Source organism: Berghia stephanieae, chromosome 1 (genome assembly GCF_034508935.2).
Source record: "Berghia stephanieae isolate SIO BIC M18660-M18661 chromosome 1, UCSD_Bste_1.3, whole genome shotgun sequence".
Lineage (NCBI taxonomy): Eukaryota > Metazoa > Mollusca > Gastropoda > Nudibranchia > Aeolidiidae > Berghia > Berghia stephanieae.
This window is the reverse complement of record NC_088360.1, coordinates 119,026,188-119,042,180: the sequence shown is the minus strand read 5'-3', so window position 1 is coordinate 119,042,180 and position 15,993 is coordinate 119,026,188.

The following is a 15,993-nucleotide window of genomic DNA, read 5'->3' as shown; positions in this document are numbered from 1 at the left end:
GAAAAAAAGTAATATCGTCTAACAGGCGTCATGTTTCGTTCTGCATGTTACGTGTTGCTGTTGGTCAGGGACCCCTTGTAAAGCGCTTTAAGCAGATTTAGTGGATATTGCGCTATATAACAGCTTATTTAAAAAAATAAAATATTATTTTAGGTAAATAGGTTGTTCAAACTGAAATAAAGAATTTTGGAGGACGGTTGCTAACCCGTAAAGCAAGAGCATAGTCCGACGTGCACTCATTTGCAGATGGATAGAAAAATAAAGACACAAAACAAACAACGTTTCAGCCCTTGGCCTTCGTCAGGAGACAAACAACACAACACAAAATTTAAGGTTACAAAAAAAAAAAAAACAAAAAAAAGCAAAAACATTTTGTTAAATGTGGAACTAATTTAAATGTATAGAAGGGGTGTTGGATGTGAATGCAAGAAGAGGCGCAAGAGAATGGAGAGGGGGGGGTAAATGGGGGGGGGGTAGGTAAATGGGGGGGGGGGGGAAGAGAGGGAGAGAGAGAGAGAGAGAGAGAGAGAGAGAAGAAGAGGGAAAGAGGAAAGAAAGAGAGAGAGGAAAGAGAAGGAGAGGAGAGAGAGAGAGAGAGAGGAGAGAGAGAGAGGAGAGAGGAGAGGAGAAGAGAGAGAAGAGAGAGGAGAGGGAGGGGGAAGGAGAAAGAAGAGAGAAAGAGAGATGGAGGGGAGGGGAGGGATGAGGAGAGAGAGAGAGGAGAGAGAGAGAGAGAGAAAGGAGAGAGAGAGAAGAGAGAGAAGAGAGAGAAAGAGAGAAGAGGAGAGAGAAAGAGAGAGTATGTGTATGTGTGTGCGTGTGTGTGAAAGTATGAAACGAGGTGGGAAGGGGGGGGGAGAGAAGAGGAGGAAGGAGAAAGAGAAGGGTGTGAGTTAAATGGGGTGGGGGATGAGGAAGGATAGGGGGGGATAGAATAGAGGATGGTTTGTAATATCATTTAGCCTATTATAAAGGAACATAAAATGGAGGGTGTGTGTTTGTGTGTGATGTGTTGATCACTACACATAAACAACAAACAGAGGAGTGTGGAGAGAGAGAGAGAGAGAGAGAGAGAGAGAGAGAGGGGGGGGGAGTGTTAGAGTAAAAATGAGGCGGAAAAAAAGGGGGGGGGGGGATAAATCGATATTTTAGTGTCATTTTAAAATATAATTCTTTTTCCTTTTTTTTTTCCTATAGGAACTATCTTCAAATTACGTAAAATTGTAAATACTCTTTATTATCTTTCCTCCATCTTCATCTCTATCCAAATACATACCAACACATTAACTCCTACCAGTCTTTGACCCCCGTGTGGTGTCCGGGGTCCCTCAACTGAGAGGGTGCAAGAATAGCACAAGAACAAGCCAGCAGGTCAAAAAAAGGAGACTTATGGTGTTTGATCCCCATTTTTGAGTCACCCAGTCATCCAGGTTGGGGGGGGGGGGGGTTGTTGAAGGGTTAACGCCCCTTCCGTAAAAGTCATTGTTACAGAAACACAGACGGACAAATCCAATCCTTTTTTAGCTTGGGCGACCCAAGAGTTTCTGCAATGACAGAATTTATGAAGGACAACAGACAAAGCCGATATACAGAGAAGTGATAAGACATGGAACGAGTTAAAAAAGTTAGCTCAGGATAGAGAAGGATGGAAACTGTTTGTCTGTGGCCTATACCCTGACCCAGGGTGAAAAAGGCAATGATGATGATGATGATGATGATGATGATGATGATGATGATGATGATGACCCGTCTTAGACCGACCACTCACGGCAACTTAAATATCCCCTCTCTCTCTCTCTCTCTCTCTCTCTCTCTCTCTCTCTCTCTCTCTCTCTCTCCCTTTCACTTTGTCGTTTATATAATTGGCATAATATACAAACTACCCTATCTATCCTCTATCCCTCCCTCACCCCCCATTTAATGACTTCTTTGTAGTACCTTTTACTCTCTATTACATATTGCCAGTCCATTCTTTCCTTCTCTTCCCCCCTCTCCCCAACCCTCATTCCATAAATTTCTCTCTCTCTCTCTCTCTCTCTCTCTCTCTCTCTCTCTCTCTCTCTCTCTCTCTCTCTCTCTTTATACTTTAGCCAGATGTCTGATTTAATACAGACGGATTTCTTCTTCTTCTTTCCCCTCATGATGTCTTTATGGCTGACGGTCAACAAGATGCAGGAACGCTGTGGTCTTCCCAAGCTCGTCCTGAGACCCATAAAGCTTCGACTTTAGTGTGGTCCTCTCGGGTCAAAAGGCCGTCCTTTGCTCATTATACTTGGTACAGTCCTGCGAACATGCGTGGCATCCTGCTTCCCCTCTCCACATTCACAAATATGTTTATTTCTCCAAACTTAAATCTTTTGAACATGTGGTATCGGAGACGATTATGTCCGCAGCGAAAATGGCAACTTGATTTTGTCTTTTGAAATGCCTTATAGGGTCACTTTTTATATATTCTGGGTGCTTCTTGTTTGACCTTGGTCTGGATAAGGGATACACACATCACAAGAAATCAATGGGCTAGAAAAAGTCCAACGTCGGGCGGCCAGATTTGTCAGTGGAAACTATGAGCGGGATTTGAGCGTAACTCAGCCCATGAACGATCTCCAATGGAAATTGCTACATGAAAGACGTTCCATCAACAAACTCCCCGTATTCCACAAAGCAGAAAACGGAAAACTCGAAAATCCAACTAGCAAAACAAGAAACTCAGCATTTAATTTTGAAATCCCCCCACTCAAGAACAAACCATCATCTTTACTCTTTCTTCCCCCTCACCATCGACTTTGGAACTCCCTTCCAACCACTTGTAAACAGGCCCTCTTTTCGACTGATGACTTATAAAAATCGCTACCTGCTTCCATCTAAACCCATGTTACTGAAAAGACGGCCAAACAATCTTCCGCCTGAAGCTTTAGCTTAATGGAAAAAGAAGAAGAAGAAGAAGAAGAAGAAGAAGAAGAAGAAGAAGAAGAAGAAGAAGAAGAAGAAGAAGAAGAAGAAGAAGAAGCAGATTTGATCTCCCACATTTCGTGCTTGTTTTCTTCTTAGGGTTGGTTAGCTCCAAATTTAGGCAGGGTGTCAGAGATTTCATTTCCGTCGATGCCACAATGACTAGGCGTCCACTGAAGAGTTACTTTCTTTGGGTCAGTTGGACCAGATCAATATAATAATAATAATAAATTGCATTTATATAGCGCTTTACCCCGTTGTCACAGGCTCTAAGCGCTTTACAGTGATATAAAACAAAACATATTACAGTGAGACAAGTGAAGGAAACGTGATACGAATTCAATTTAACAACAACAAAATATGAAAATAATATTGCAACATTATGACTTAAAAAGATAAAACTTTAAGCGAGATTTGAACGTTGTCAACGAATCCGAGCATCTCACGTGTGATGGGAGAGAGTTCCAAAAATGGGGGGCCGAAAATTGAAACGACTGTTCACCTATTTTACGCAATGGCTTAGGTTTGACAAGGATTGATTGGTCATTGCTTGACCTCAAGTTTCTATTGGGGACATATATGTTTAGAAGGTCTTTGATATAGGAGGGACTGTTCGTGCTCAGGGATTTGTAGACAACAGTACAAATCTTATAGGCAACTCTTTTTTCCACAGGAAGCCAATGTAACTCACGGAGAAGAAGAGTTGCTGACGGGTATTTTTTGTTATTGCGTACAATGAGCCTGGCTGCGTTATTTTGAGCAACCTGAAGTTTGCTAATTTTGTCTTTAGCTAAATTCGCCCAAAGGGAGTTACAATAGTCCAATTTAGATAAAACCAGGGAATTAATTAAAAGTTCTGTTATATGCTTCGGTATTAAATTACGAATTTTGCTTATTTTTTTCATTTCTATGTACATAGATTGTATGGTGTTATTCACATGGCTTGTCATGGAAAGATCTTTATCAATGATGACGCCAAGGTTTTTTGCTTTATTTGAAAATTCTATTGTGCTATTTCCGAGAGTAATAGGTGATTTATTTGCCTGTTTAAGGATACTCGGCCTTCCACACATTAAAATCTCAGTTTTACTATCATTTAATTTTAACTTATTGTGGTACATCCAAGATTTAATCTCATTAAAACAGCTCGTAATTCGTTGTATTAAGAACTGTAAATTACTAAGAGGTGCTGAATCATATATTTGCGTATCATCTGCATAAAAATGATAACTCAGATTGAATCTGGATATCACACTAGAAAGGGGCTGCATATATACATTAAAAAGGACAGGGCCAAGAACAGAGCCTTGTGGCACTCCAAAATTTAGTAAAACTTGTTCTGACTGAACACCATTCACCACGACAGTCTGCCATCAATCCTGTAAATATGATGTAAACCATTTAACGGCAATTCCTTTTACGCCGAACGTATTTTCTAGTCTTCTTAACAAAATGTCATGGTCAATGGTGTCAAAGGCAGCTGAAAGATCTAAAAGGCATAATACATTGATATTGTTAGCATCAGCATTACATAACAAGTCATTAAAGATTTTAAGAAGCGCCGTTTCAGTACTGTGTTGATGTTTGTAGGCTGACTGAAAGGGTTGTTCCAAACTGTTGTTCTTAAGATGAGATGTTAATTGTGTAAGAACTACCTTCTCCAAAAGTTTTGACAAAAAAGGTAAATTTGATACAGGACGATAATTGTTTAATATATTGTGGTCCAGTGATGGTTTCTTCAGAAGTGGTTTGACGAGGGCACTTTTGAAGCACGATGGAACTTCGCCAGTCAGTATGGATGTATTTATGATTGATGTAATGGATGGTAATAATGTATCGATGGAGCTAGCCAAAAGCTGTGCTGGTAGGGGATCAAGGTCGCAGGATTTAATGGGGGCTTTTTTTATCAACTCGTTTATGAAACTAGGTGAAACTGGTTGGAACTTGTCTAAAGGGGTACCACAGAATGTATTTGTATCTATCAATGGTTCATGCCGATCTAGTTCTGAGCGAATGTTATGGATTTTGTCTTTAAAAAAGTTGACAAATGTGTTTGGCAAGTCTCTTTGATTGGTTGTAGATCGTAATGAAGTGCATCTTTCACGTCCAAGTAGATCATTGCAGATGTTAAATAATTGTTCACAAGATTTAGAAGTTTCGAATTTTGAAAGAAAATACGTGGTCTTTGCCTTTTTTATTGTTGTCGTCCAGGCACGAAATGCGTTCTTGAATATTTCACGATGAATCGTAAAGCCTGATGTTTTCAGCAGTCTTTCTGCTCTCCGACACTTCGTTTTAGCTTCTTTAATGTCCGACGTATACCACGGAGCATACTTGCGGTTGGTGACGGTCCTTGTTTGGAATGGCGCATGTTTGTCAAGCGTTTCGATGAGACAACTATTCCACTGGTCTGGAGAAATAATTGAATTTTTAGTAAGTTTTGTTTCTAAATCGCCTCTGAAATTGTCCAAATTAATGCCTTTAATGTTTCTGGTTGATGTGGTGGTGGTTTCTTGGCATGGTTTTGAAACGTCAAGATTGAAAGACATGAGGGAGTGGTCCGAAAAGGGGAGATAATCGACGGTGGCGTTGGTTTTTTGGAACTCTGAATTTTCTACAATTACCCAATCTAAAATATGACCAGCAGAGTGGGTTGGCGTTGTTACGATCTGGCACATGTTGTTCTCCGATAGTGACTCGTGCAATTTAGCGGTGTCTGTGACGTTGTCGAAGTGAAAAAGAGGTCGCAGAGTATAATTGAATGGCCAGGACGCGTGTGTTGCAAAGTTAGCATCTCGTTGATTTCCTTCCTAACATCAGGTAATTTTATTTTGTTTTTCTTGTTTGCTGGCGGTCGGTAGATGCAGTTGAAGTTGTATCTTGTATTCTGGAGGGATAATCTAAGATCAATGGCCTCCATTGTTTTGCAGCGCATTTCGAGGATTTCCACATGTTTTGATAATTTTGTTTTATAAAATACGCCAATGCCACCCCCTCGCTGATCTTTCCTTGGATACGATCTAAATTGGTACAAGTAGTGCGGGGCGGTCCTTGGCAAGCTTAAGGACCACGGTCCTACGGTCCTTGGGAAATGAAGACCGCATCCTAGGACCGGTCCTTTTCGACATTGAACATTCCTGAGAGACTGTTGGAAATTCGAACCGGTTTGACCTTTGAGACCGTGGGATCGTTCATTCTTGAACCGTTAAAGACCGCTACACGATGAAAACCGTGGTCTACAGGAGTAAAACACACGGAGTAGTCACACTCATTTCAAATTGTAACCTAATTAGAGAAGAGGGGTGATGCCTTCTTTATTTGCTCACCGTACTTCATTGTTACTTCGATAATTTAATAAAATTTAAAATTTTCCCCATTAACGGAGATAATGGCATCGCCCAAGGCGTTGATCGAGTTGTTCGTGGCGTTGATACACACACGCAACTCCTACCCCCCTCCCCCCCCCCCACACACACACATTAGAGGGCAGCGAGCATTGAAGAGTAAGAGAGAGACGTGAAGTTATAATAAGAGGGGGTGGATGAGGTAATAAGAGGGGTCGATGGTGACTTTTCGCCAGATCTAACAAACTCAGCTACCCATTCATTGCTGAGTAGACAGGGATTCAGAAAAAATCGACTGCACCCGGGATCGATCTCTGGCCCTTTGCGTATAAAAAGAATGCTCTATCAACTGAGCTATCGGGGTCCCCAAATATTCTATTGGACTTTTTTAAAATTCAGACGTTATAACTGGGTTTTTTGGAAGGAAGAAACTAATGAAACTCATATTATTTGATTAGTAAAAACACCAAACGAAATTTTAATATTATTGTATTATTTTAAATGACAACACTGCGATAGAAAGGAGTGGTGACAAGAGATGGACAAAAGAAAACAAAAAATCGGATTTGCTACTTGCTAGGTTCGACACACACACACACACACACACACACAACACACACATCTTTTGTAGTCACATACATTTCAAACAATAACCCATTAGAGAAGAGGGGTCATGCCTTCACCATAGATCATTGTCATTGCGATCATTATGGTGTAGTAAATTTTGAAATTTACCCCGTATAATGGAATCGTCCAAGGCGTGCGCCTCCTGTTCCCCCATCTCACACACGAAAGGGCGGTTTGCGGAGTGGAGGTTGGTGGTCGTCTGCCTGTATGGTCGTCTGTGTCGTTTAGTGTATGGCAAAGGGGGGTGGGTGCGATTAATTAAGTGGGATGGGTGGTGATTGGTGGAAGATAGGCAACCGAAGCAACGAATCGCTGGGGAAGTAGTAGGCTATGGCGCGAGACCGTAGGACCGTGGTCCTTGCAAGGACCGCCCCGCACTAGTTGAAAGGTGATAAGAAGTGAGGACCGCCGCCGGTCTTCCCCTCTGGGACCGGTCTTCGGTTCACAGCTAAAAGACCGTCGGACCGCGGTTCAGACCGGTCTTCAGCGCGGCACTAGTACCCAGGGGGTCTCATAGCTTTTTCAACTGGGTCGTCTCCAGACTGTGAGAGCCATGTCTCTACTAAAAATAGTATGTTGAAGTTCTTCTCCGTTAATAAATCGTTTAATTCTTCGGTTTTGTTACGGCAGGACTGTGCATTGAGAAGACCAATAACAATGTTATTGTTGTCGTTTGTGAAACTGTTTGTGGTCGGTACAGTTACAAGTGTTGGTGGTGGACGGGGGTTTGTGTGGGGGCGGGGTGGACGACGAGTTGTTACCATTGAGATGTTATGTTGTTTCCGTTTGCCTCCCCGAGGCCTGTTCTTATTAATATTATTGTAAAATATCGGATCACTTGAGTTAAAAATCACAGCTGGAATGTGACGTTGTTTACGTTTACCGCTCGAGGCCTGTTGTAAAAATCAGGTGTTGAATAAAAGTGTTCACAATTATTAAAATAATGATGGTGGTAAATCACGGCTAAAAATAAGGTGAACAATGTTCGTAAGAAAGCGGCGGCCATTAAGTGACTGTGTAAAAATCTGTTAAAACTTACAGTTTCCATGATAAAATACAGAATTATACAGTAGTCCTTTCTTAAGAATAGATAAAAACTATACAATAAGAAACAGTATGTTTTAACGAGTACAACGAAGTAAAAATGTCCAGGTATCAATATGTAGAAATCACAAAACAATTAAAATACACCAGAGCACACAACGACACGTCTTGCCTGTTAGGCGTGTTTACAAGATTTTTTCTAATATTATGATTTAACTGTGTTAATTTGATTCTCAATTGTTTCCAGGACTTTCTTGGCATCAGCCAGGAAGACCACCTTGGCATTGATTGTGTTGCTGGAATTTTTCAAATGGTTTACACTTTCTCTGATTGCAATTGCCTCTGCTTATAACTTGTGCAACGTGTGCTAGTTGCCTTGGAAAGTTCTTGTGTTTTACCATCTGGTAAAAATCTGGCCATTCAATGACTATTCCAGCGCCACTATTACTGGTGCTGATCCATCCGTGTATATTCTAATCCAGTCTTCTTTTGGGTAACTATCCTCAATATGTCGTCTTACAGTTTCCAAGTATTGTTTATGGTTTGATTCCTTGTTTTTCAAACATAATAATATCTGGCATTTTATGTCTGTCCCAGGTTGGGCAAAATGGTGACTCCATTTCTTCAATTTGTATATCATTCATGTCGTTTTCCTTTTCAAGTTTCCTTGCTGTTTCTATGAAGCTCATTCTTTTCAGCCTCTTTCTAGTTTTAGATCCGGTGTGACTTTTATCTTACTAAATTGCGGAAGTAGTTTGTGATTCTTTCTTTCCGTAAGAGACTCTAGACGGCACAGGGTTACCGTTTGTACAATAGTGGTGGATTTGTGTGATTCTTCGGAGATTTTGATTTTGAACTTTATTGAGCTTTTCTAATTGTGTATTTGAGCGTGTTCCCCATGCTGCCATACCATATTCTAGGGTTGGTCTGACATATCCTTGGTATGTTTGTCTGTTTGTTCATGTTTGCTCCAGAACTGGTGCCAGAAAGTTTGTTCGTGACTTTGGAATATTTTAATCCTTTTTTTTTTCTGAAATTCATTAATCTGGTTTTTCCACGCGAGTCTGGTATCAAAATGCACTCCAAGATATTTTGATGATTGGTCATTTGTGAGAATGTGATCCCGATCTTTAATTGCATTGTTTGTGTTTTAGGAGATGGTATATGTTGTTTGGGCATTTATATTCATGTGCCACTTTTTGTCCATTGCTCTAGACGTTCTAACGTACTTTGCAGTCTTTCTTTTGCCACTCCAAGATTGTTTTTCAGAGCTCAGTAGTGCCAGGTCATCTGGGTACATTGAAGTGTTTACTTCTTTGCACAAGATCTCTTTTATGTCATTCATAAATGTAAGGAAGAGAGTTGGTGATAGGACACCACCTTGTGGCACGCCGTGTCTGATGGTAGCTTGTTTACTTTTTGTTCCTTGTACTTCAACTCTAGCAGTACGATCACTAAGGTAGTTTTCAATCCATTGGAACATTTTCTTCTTAATATTATGGGCTTTCCATTTCAGGAGCCGTCCATTTTTCCAAACTTTGTCAAAGGCTTTTGCCATGTCAACCAACAGTTTTCTTTTCTTCTTGGAAGGAGTCTTCGATTTTTTTTTAGCAATATATGTTATTTGGTGCTCCTTACCTTCCTGCCTTCCCGCCTGTTCATCTATATGTAGATCGTTTTGTTCAAGGAACCAGATTGGTCGTTTATTGATTATTTTTTCCTGTAGTTTACATAAACAACTGGTGAGGCTGATTGGTCTGTAATTTTCTGGTTTATCTTTTGTCTTTCCCTCTTTCTTGATTAGGATAAATATTGCTTCTTTTCATTTCTTTGGGATTCATCCTATTTTCCATGTTCTGTTCCTGAGTTGTAGGAGTTTCCTTTTGGCCGCTTCCCTTAGATCCATAAGCATTTCATTTGTTAGACCATCCGGTCAGGATATTTTTTGCTTGACAACGCTTTTAAAGCATCATTTTATTCGTCTTCATGATTTTCTTTTCCATTATTTCTTCAGTCTCACCATTTTCATTTTTCCGTTCATTTATTTATTTTCTAATTTCCTTTGTTTTGTACTTTTCCTCTGCTATGTCTCCTACATGTTGGTTATGTTTTATGAAAACATTTGCTGTTTGCTTTTTGGAGGGAAAGGGTTCCCTTGTTCAGATTTTAGTACAGGTGCTGTTTGGTTCCTTGTTTAAAGTTTTGATTGGGCTCCATAACTTGTTGCCATTTTTATCCATATCTAGATTTTATGTTTTCTCTATCCATGCTTCCCTTGTAGTATTTAATGATGCAGTTTTGAATCCACTCTTTCTCTTGTTTTGGTAATTTGTTTATTTGTGTTATCCAGTTCCTCTGTTCAGATGGGTGTCTGAATTTGGACAACTGGGTGTCCGAATTAGAACAACCGGGTGTCTGTATTGGAATAACTGGGTGGTTTGGTGGCAAACGTTTTCAAACGTTTTTTTTAATTGTTCGAATTTATATTGCAAATGTTATTGCTTTATATTGCTACTTCTATTGTAAGATGCCTCGAAATCGTGAAAAAGCGACTGGAGAAGCTCGTATCTGATTTTCCGAGTGCGACAGAAATTTTAAGAGACGATTTATGTAATTAAATAACACGGAAAAGCTCTGAAATTGGCTTAAATGTCATCATCATCATCCTCATCATCATCATCATCATCATCATCATCATCATCATCATCATCATCATCATCATTATCATCATTGCCTTTTTCACTCTGGGTCAGGGTTTAGGCCACAGACACAGTTTCCATCCTTCTCTATCCTGAGCTAACTTTTTTTTTATCTCGTTTCACGTCTTATCACTTCTCTGTATATCAGCTTTTAATTCTTCTCCATGTTTCCCAGCATCTCAGTGACTTCTGGGCAAACTATCTTAGAATTATTCCTCCTCGCTGTGTATGAATCCCGTCCCCTCTCCCTGAATATACAATTTTCTCCCCAGACTTGAGGTGAATCTGTTCAGATTGTATCCAGTGGCTTTCGCTTACTCCAAGTATATGCAGTCTGTATCTTCTCATCTCATTTACAACTTGAGAGCTTTTTCCTGCTTCATACATGGTGCGAACGTTCCACGACCCAATTCAAAACTGCTTAGTGACGCATCTGGGTCCCAGGGCACGGGCCTGGCTGGCAGAGGCAATGTCTGACGTCCTTGCAAAAGGAAAACTCCCACAAGTGTGGAAGCACGCAAAGATAGTTGTCACCCTGAAGCCCGGGGAAACCGGCGAAGGAGGCCAACAGTTACAGATCCATATCTCTACTGAGCTGTCTTTACAAATAGTTGGAGCGAGTTTTATTAAACCATGGGGGCCGGTCCTAGACGCTGCCCTGTCACCCGAGCAGGCGGGCTTCAGGGAAGGGAGGTGCACCACGGAACAGGTCATTGCCCTTACAGAGCATATTGAAGCAGGGTACGAGAGGAAACAGCAAACAGGTACTGTATTCATATACCTATTAGTGGCGTACGATACGGTCTGGTGTAAAGGATTAATGCTCAAACTTGCAAAAATCATATGGTTCAAAAAGACCTTGAAGTTGTTTCTTCGATCTTAGGGGAAAGACAATAATCCACGTCGCGCTGGCTTGGCGTGGGCTATTCTTGCACCCGCTCAGTTGAGGGACCCAGGACACCACACGGGCTTAAATGTATCATACATTATTTCTGGCTAAGTTAAATTGGAACTCATATCTATATCATTATTCCTATTAAAATTAGGCATTAAAATAGAAGGTGAATACGGAATGGGGTCCGAACTGGAACACCTCACTCTATCTGCTGTATAAGAGATGGGCAAGTGATATTAGCAACATTGTCACCAAACATGTTTAAGTTCAGTTTTTAATGCGATGTGACTTTTAATGCGTTAATTTACATATTGGTTAAACCCTCTCCTTACCAGATTTCCCTCCAAAACGCCACACCCAACTAACACAAAATATACTTTTTATCTCTCAGACATAATATCAGTATAATTCTTGCGATACATAATTTATTTAGCAAAACATGCTCTACAACACACTGTTCATTTTCTTAAAATTTTGTGATATACCAAAGAAAGTTGATTAAGAAAAATGATGTTGGTTGTATCGTAACGTATGTGACGATTTTCCTATAGTTGGTAAGGAGAGGGTTAAAGGTTTTGTCAATTTTAAGTTCAATGCCAATATTCTCTTCTTTTCAGATTCAAAGGCTCCATTTTTATACCAAGCTGTCTAATCGGTAAAAATAATGTTGGTACTAATTTCAAAGGCCCCATATACTGATTATACCGCAACTTAGGAGGAAAATGAAAGAAAAAAAAGAAGAAAAAAACCCCAACAAAAACAATGTTTCTCCTACGATTTGAATGGCTGAACAAAAAATGGAGTGATTCAATTGAAAAGAAAAAAAAGTCCAACGATTCCGCACTGAATGAAACATTAATCCTACCCCCCCCCCCCACGAAGGAGTGCACGTAGTTTATCGTGTTATGTGTGGTAACTCATCCATCTGCTCTACAGGAGTTGCTCTTCGTACTTTCATGCGCATGAAGCCCTCCCGGAAACAGGGCATTGTCAACGTCACGGTGATTGTTTTTTATCGCAGGGAACGTGGCTAACTTTACAACCGGTGCCATAGCAGGTAATCTCTCTTGTTTATCGTCTCTTTCAGAACCATCATCCCATCGTTCATTCTTATGTGGTGTCTTTGGTATAACTGACAACATATCTGACTCTTTTTTTGATATCGAGTCGAGTTCACTGAATTTGAATCTCGTTCTGGGTAGTGCGGAGCGGTCCCAAGCATGTTTAGGACCGCCGGTTCTACGGTCCCTGGGAAATGAGAACCGCAAGGACCGGTTCCAAGAACCGGTTGTTTTTCGACATTGGCCATTCACAAGGCTCATTGGGACTTGGAACCGTCAAAGAACCGGTTCTTTTTCGACACTCGGACCGTCAAACGATGGGACCGTGCCTGCAGTAGATGGCTGTAGAACCGCTAAGTGAAAGTGAGAGCGGAGAAGGCTTATTACCTCAAAACATGAAAATAGTGCTATAACACTATCCATTAAGCATGTGTGTGTGTGTGTGTGTGTGTGTGTGTGTGTGTGTATGTGTGCGAAGATTGATGGAGCGGGGCAGGTCAATGTTAGTGTTAGGGAAAAAGGATTGTTAATATTTTGTGTCTGTGGCATGCTGGAACAAAAGTAAGGGAAGAGTTTGTTTTGATTGGCTTTGTTTTTTGTTTTTTTTTGTTTTTTTTTTCTCGTCTCCATTCCTTTTTTCTATTTTTGTGCGGCTATGTGGTCTTGTGTTATGACACTCGCTTTCGGATCGAAATGTCCTGAGTTCGAGCCTCGCTCTGAGCCTAGTTGAGTCCTTGAAAGACTCTTTACTCACATCCTATCACCGTAATCAGGTGTAAAACGAGTACCTGGTCGTCAACAGTGTTGACTCTGTCGGAAAAAAATTGTAACATCGCCTAACAGGCGTCATGTCTCCTTCTACATGTTACGTGTTGCTTTAGTCAGGAACCCATTGTAAAGCGCTTTGAGCACATTTAGTGGATATTGCACTATATCAAAGCTCAATTTATTTTTTGATTTTAATTTTTAAAAAAATATTTCTACCTTTGGATAGGACGCTTGTCTATCCCAAAGTACTTTTCGCCAGATCTAACCAACCCAGCTACCCATTCACTGATGAGTAGACAGGGAGTTCAGAGAAAAAAAAGCTCGACTGCACCCGGGATCGATCTCTGGCCTTTGCGGATAAAGATTGCTCTATCAACTGAGCTATCGGGGCCCCCAAATATTCCATTGGCCTTTTTAAAAATACAGACGTTATAACTGTTATTTTGGAAGGAAGATATAATATGTGAAACTCATATTATTTATTTATTAGTTAAAACACCAAACGAAATTTTAATATTATTGTATTATTTTAAATGACAACAATGCGATAGAAAGGAGTGGTGACAAGAGATAGACAAAAGAAGACAAAAAAATCGGACTTGCTAGGATCGAAACACACACACACACACACACACACACACACAAACACACACGCATCTTTGGTAGTCACATTCATTTCAAACAATAACCCATTCGAGAAGAGGGGTCATGCCTTCATCATAGATCATTGTCATTGCGATCATTATGGTGTAGTAAATTTTGAAATTTACCCCGTATAATGGAATCGTCCAGGGCGTTCGCCTCCTGTCCCCCCCCCCCCCCCCCCCCATCTCACACACGAAAGGGTGGTTTGCGGTGTGGAGGGAGATGGTCATCTGTGTCGTTTAGTGTATAGCAAAGGGGGTGGGTGCGATTAATTAAGTGGGATGGGTGGTGATTTGTGGAAGATAGGCAAAAGAACCGAGGCAAAGAATAGCTGGGGCAGTAGTATGGCGTGAATATCGCTGGGACCGTTGAAAGGTTATAAGAAGTAAGGACCGCCAACGGTTCTCCACTTTGGGACCGGTCCCCGGTTCTCAGCTAAGGACGCTGGGACCGGTCCTCAGCGTGGCATTAGTTCTGGGTCGTGAAAAGTTAAATTATTAAAGTCAATGATAATAATGATGGTGATGATTATGATTATTATATTGATGATGATATAATAATGATAATAATAATTATGATGATGATGATGATGATGATGATGATGGTGATGATGATGATGATGATGATGATGATGATGATGATGATGATAATAATACTTAGTAGTAGTAGTAGTAGTGGTTGTAGTAGTAGTAGTAGTAGTAGTAGTAGTAGTAGTAGTAGTAGTAGTAGTAGTAATAGTAATGATAATAATAATAATAATAATAATAATAATAATAATAATAATAATAATAATAATAATAATAATAATAATAATAATAATAATAATAGTAATAATAATAACAATAATAATAATAATAATAATAATAATAATAATAATAATAATAATAATAATAAGTAGCCAATTGGTGACTGGATGTTCAAATATTGCTCAGAAGCTTGATACCAGCAAATAAATCAATCCTAAGAGGAATGTATTTGTGAAAATTACAAAGTGACAAATTTGGTGTGTATGAAACAGTGCCGACAAAGCGAAAATTAAAAAGGCAAGAAAAAAAAACAAAAAAAAAAAATAAAATAAAATAAAATAAAAAAAAACATTCAAGAAAAATCAGATTGCCTCAACTGGGGATCGAAACTCAGACCCCAGCCGTGATACTATTACTCCTCGGAGGTTACCCGAAATGGTGTTCGAATTTTTAACGCACAACTGTGATTTAAATTAAATACTATCTTTTAAATATACACACACAGGTTCGGACTAAAGGCCAGAGGTATGGCCTATTTCAATTTATCAAATTAATCTATAAAGCGTTGCTATTGGTTCTTGGTTGTATATTTTTACATTTTTGTGCATTTGCATATATTATATCTTATAGAGAAGTAATCGAAAGTGTTTTGTCATTTTGTATAACAGCTTGGGGAGGCAATTGCTTAGCAGTGGAAAGGAACAAAATAAATTCAAATATTAAAAAATCCATTAAACGCTATATAAATGATTTTGACGATGTAGATCTTTTATACGAGAAATTTTGTATAAATAAAATAACTAAAATATTAAATGACCAGTATCATCCACTAAGACCATCAGTTATTACGTCAGAAAGAAGTGGTCGCCTTTTTCTCTATTTCAACGAAAACAGAGAGACACCGAAAATCTTTTCTGCCGTCCAGTATTAGGCTTTATAACAACAAGCAATAATCAGTTTGTATAATTATTTCGCATTTTTACTTTCAAAAAATGTAAATATTAATTTCTTAATTTACTTGTTTTGCAATCTTTTCAATTTTTAATTTATAGTGACAGTTTTAACTATTTTACAGTGTTGAAATTATTCATATTATAAAGCGCAACTCTGGTTATGGAGCTGTTCCTTTTTTATATATACATCCTATTTCCATTGTATTTTTATCTTATTGTGTAAATTATAAAACGTCTGTACAAAAAATTTCCTTTTTGGGAT